Here is a 5343-nt window from a genome sequence, read left to right as displayed (position 1 = left end):
GGGCCTAGAGCCCTACAAGGAATAAGAATCCTGGACTGCCTGATATTAGGAGTCCCTGTTACATTATCACTAAGAAGCCCTAATTTTGCTAATATTATAAGTGTTAAGTCTAATCCTTATCGAACTATTCGGTAGCTCTGTGTTGGGTCTCTTTCTTGGGCTTTCTTGATCCAATTGCTCTTTTGGGCCGATCCATGTGGCCCAGGCCTAGTGTATTGTTCATCAGCACTATTAACAATTCTCTTTGTCTGTAAAATTTTGACATCCTCCTCAGTAGATACACCACCTATTTATACTTGCAGCATAGTTATGAAGCATTTGAATTATTGTTGCAGAGATATCTCCTTGAATCAAGGAGAGACAAATACTCAAATCTTAAACTGAAAAACTGATCACAACCAATATTTTGCTTGAACAAACACCAACCACTCCTTTAAGCTTTAAACATAATTAATATTAGACTTTAGGCATAATTAATTGTATCTATTAATGAAGACCAATAAAACTAAATTATTTTTAGAATAACTTGACAAACATATTGTCAATTAATTATTCTATGCAAATTAATTTTCACTTACAATCTCCCCCTTGACAATTGTTTGTCAAAACTAAACACATACATTCTTAAGGCAAAATTAAACAATAATCAAAATATTCTCATTAATGGTACCTGAAGATAGTGAAACTTCCCGAATCTTTTAACTTTCGGGGCACACTTTTGTGTAATATAGCCGAGCATTCTTCTCCTAGTACAACAGTAGCTGATTCGGCTAGCTTTCTCTTATTAGATAGAAGATCCTTAAGAAATTTAGCATACATCGGCATTTCTCCTAATGCATCAATGAATGGCATGTCAATGTGTAGTTGGCGTAGCATTTGTAGGAACTTATCATACTTGGCGTTGTCGATGTTAGTGCGAAATCTTTGAGGAAATGGAAGCTTTGCTTTCGGCACGGGTGGTGGCTCTTGCATGATTTCTTTTCCTTTTTGAGAAGGTTGTGGTTGCGTTTCTTCCTTCTGATTTCTTTTTCGAGTGCTTGTTCAACTTCTCTTGTGTTGAAAGTCTCATCACCGTCCATCCTTGGTTCTTCTGCTGGGACAGGTTGCGGCGGTGGTGGAACAACTTCTGGAAGTGCTCTCCCGCTCTTAAGTGTGACAGCATTCACATCTGTCTCTCCCTGAACTTGGATCATTTCCATGATCTTTGCTAGTGTACTCTCAACAGTCTGGACTGATGAGAGTGTTTCGTGGCGAAGCTCTTGAATTTCTCCCAACATCTCTTTGGTGATAGTTTCCTTGAGTTTAGCATTCTCCTCCCTTGTCTCTCGTATAAAATCATTTAGGAGTTGTTCGAGGGTGATTTGGTTGTCTTTAGGTGAAAGAGGCTGATCTGGAGAGGTAGAAGAGTAGGTATAATTTTTGGCTCTATCCACGTCGTCAACACGCATGTGATCCTGCGTGGAGTTATTCCATTAAGCATCCACGCCTGTCCACACGCGTGTTGCTTGCGTAGATTGGCCACTGTTCACGAAATCTTCAGAAATTGGATTTTTTGGCTCGCCAGGGTGCATTGGAGGGTAATATGGAGTCATCTCATGAGTAGGATATCAGGATGGGTGATAATGTCGTGCTGCGTAAGCTTGTTCATGATAATAGGCCGACGGTGGATGTGAGGATATAGGACAGGAGGTGGGTATGGAAAAGGATATTGGTGATAATAATGTGGGGGTGGATATGATGGATGTGGTGGTGAGGGATAGTAAGGATTCCTTCCATATGGTGAATAGCTATGGTAAGTTCGATCATCAGGTGGAGGTGGATCCATGGTTACGTAGTAGGGAACCTGCAATCAAATTTTCAAACAAATAATCGGAGCACAAGATGTAGCTCCTTTCACAGATTAGCTCAAGTGATGTGCAGTTGGGTGTGACAGTGTAGATAGTAACAAAATCAAAACAAAAGAAAAACAATTAAGCAAGTTATCCAAACGATTCAAGATAGTAAAACTTTAAATTCACCGTTTGCCATCCCCGGCAACGGTGCCATTTTGATGCTGTGAGTATGTGGTGAGGTGGTGTGAAGGTGATAAAACGAAGAGTCTTGAACTCCCCGAGTGTCGTGTCTCTCGTGGATGGCAAATTGGAGAATGTGGGTTCCCTATCTTGTATTGTTTAGATAACACAAAGGATGAAAATATAGAGATTGATAAAGTAAGGTAGTGAGAGTGCAAATGTTGGATAGATTTAAGAAGTAAATGAGAATAAAAGGCGGATGGGGGCTAGAACGTCATGGAGATTAGTTCAACGCATACGGGAGAGATTTGATTTCCATTGAGATATGATTGAAGGAGCTTGGAACATTGTCCTGAGTGGCGTCACACTCAAGCTCCCAATCCTCATTCGGTTGTGGAATTTTGTCAAACACTTTGTCTACAAGTTCCCTTCGGATCTCATCTTCTCAGATTGAGAGCGGAAGATGTGGGTAGTGGGCTACATCCCCTTGCGATATCTCGCCAAAGGGATGATCCTATACTCTTGAAGAGATCGGGGCCCTCAATCCAACAAGTTCATCCAAAACATACACACAATTTCAACAATCCCAAAGAAATCAAACTCATTCAACAATCTTAAATCATGAACACAAAATCTCCATCCTTCCTAGCCCCTATCCTAAGAACTAGCGCTTCATAGGCTTCAATAACATCATTTCATTCAAATGGAAAAGCATATTTACAAGATCAAGGTAAAAAAGCAAATATCTTTAGGAAAAATGAAAAAGCAAGAGAGAGTTCCAAAGAGAAATCAAGTGACAATGAAAGAGTTTACCCCAAGAGGATTCCAAAGCTATGGAGATCCAAGTTCTCTTCTCCAAGGAGCTCTTCCTCCTCTCCCTAATCCGATCTAACCCTCACTACAAGAAAAATGCTCATAGACAACAGTTTTTAACCGTTGTCTATGAGGTAAAATTTTTGTTGTTGAAGCCGGTGTTGTTGTAAGTCCCGTGCAAAGACAATGGTTTTTAACCGTTGTCTTTTCTAGAAAAGACAACGATTAAAAGCCGTTGTCTATTGAGTGTTGTTGAAGCCGGTGTTGTTGAAAGTCATGTACATAGACAACGGTTTTTAACCGTTGTCTTTTCTAGAAAAGACAACTGTTTTTAACCGTTGTCTATTAAGTGTTGTTGAAGCCGGTGTTGTTGTAAGTCCCGCGCAAAGACAACGGTTTTTAACCGTTGTCTTTTCTAGAAAAGACAACGGGTTTTAACCATTGTTTATTATTAAGTGTTGTTAAAGTCGGTGTTGTTGTAAGTCCCACGCAAAGACAACAGTTTTTAACCGTTGTCTATTCTAGAAAAAACAACGGTTAACGTTTAAAAACCATTATTTATTTAGTGTCGTTAAAACGTCAAATTTATTATTTGATAAATTTTTGCAAACGCTATATTTAGCAACACTTGCATATGGTATTTTAGGAAAAAATAATTTTTCCCAAAACATCCTTAATTAATAAATTAATAAAAAGAAATAAACTTTGGACTTGATGGGTGTTGAACCCTCAAAGATATTAGAGAAAAATGGAGCCTTGAGGCTCCTTAAATAGGAGCCTCAAGGCTCCATTACCACTTTTCCCACCGATGTGGGACGGTGGGAAAAGTGGTAAAACTAAAACCGCTGCTTCCTTCCTTCTTTTTTTTTTTTTCATTTTGTTTTTGTTTTAATTTTGATTTTGATTTTTATTTATATAAATACTATTATTAGAGTTAATTCTATTTTTGATCCTAGATTTATTGACGATAGTTCACTTTTAGTTCTTTTTTAAGAGAGCATTCACTTTTAGTCCTAGTATGATTGTGACATGACTATTTTTGGTCATCTATCAATAAAATAGTCTAAATGTCGTTAAATACAAATGTATTTTGGTTTTTAATTGTGATTTTTTTTTAAAAATAAGCATAATAAATATAGTGGGTCAACCTATTACACTACGTTTTTATTATTAATTATTATTGTTGTTGTTGTTGTTGTTGTTATTGTTATGTATACCTATCTAGGTCATTTTACATGTTAACCGCTAACCTAAACAACTAATTTTACCAAATATTATTTTACAAAACGTTAATAAAATTCGCTGGTCAAACCCGCTAATACAATATAGTAGTTAAATAAAACCGTTGTCTAAATAAAACACGGGTGCACAAAGACAACGTTTTTAATAAACCGTTGTCTTTGAAGTGTTGTCTATTCAAGTGTGTTTAAAGACAACACACAAATGACAACGGTTAAATGAAACTGTTGTCTAAATAAACAAAATGGTGCACAAAGACAACGGTTTTAATAAACCGTTGTCTTTGAAGTGGTGTCTATTAAAGTGTGCTTGAAGACAACACACATAACGACAACGGTTAAATAAAATCGTTGTATTTTTTAAAAAAAAATGTGCAAAGACAACGGTTTTAAAAAAACCGTTGTCTTTGTAGTGTCGTGTATTCAAGTGCACTTAAACACAACACACCAACGACAACAGTTACATAAAACTGTTGTCTAATTAAAAAATGGGATGCACATAGACAACGGTTTTAAAAAACTGTTGTCTTTAAAGTGTTGTCTATTAAAGTGTGCTTAAAGACAACACACAAATGACAACGGTTAAATAAAATTGTTGTCTATTTTAAAAAAAATAAACGCGCAAAGACAATGGTTTTAAAAACCGTTGTATTTGTAGTGTTGTGTATTCAAGTGCACTTAAAGACAACACACCAACGACAACGGTTACATAAAACCGTTGTCTTTTATTTAAAAAAAAAATGCACATAGACAACGGTTTTTAAAAATCGTTGTCTTTGCAGTGTTGTCATTGGACAAAATGCACAAAGACAACAAATTAAAGACAACGGTTTTGTCCAAAACTGTTGTCTTTTATACAAAAGACAACACTTTTGTCAAAAACTGTTGTCTTTTAAGTGTTGTCTATGTGCATTTTTCTTGTAGTGCCTAATCTAAAAGTGAGAAGTGAAAAATTGAAAAAAGACCTCATTCTCCTAGCTAAAATGTCCCTTAAATACTAAAATATCGCGCAGGGTTCTTGTGCCCGTCCACGCCAGTCCACACGCGTGTGGGCAGGCATGGATGCTTACTGGAATAATTCCACGCCAGCTCACACGCGTGGTGATGCTTGTGGACGCGAATTTCTCCGTTTTCGTCTCTTTTGTTGTTTCCGGCTTGCTCTTTGCGTGTCCCTGTGTGGATTGGTTCTTCTTTTCATCGTTGATGCTTTCCTTGGTTGATTTCGGCCATTGATCTTGTGGAAATCTTTCAAAACATGCCACACAAAGTTCTTTTGTAAT

This window comes from Ipomoea triloba, chromosome 12 (genome assembly GCF_003576645.1).
Source record: "Ipomoea triloba cultivar NCNSP0323 chromosome 12, ASM357664v1".
Taxonomy (NCBI): Eukaryota; Viridiplantae; Streptophyta; class Magnoliopsida; order Solanales; family Convolvulaceae; genus Ipomoea; species Ipomoea triloba.
Note: the sequence above shows the minus strand (reverse complement) of the source record.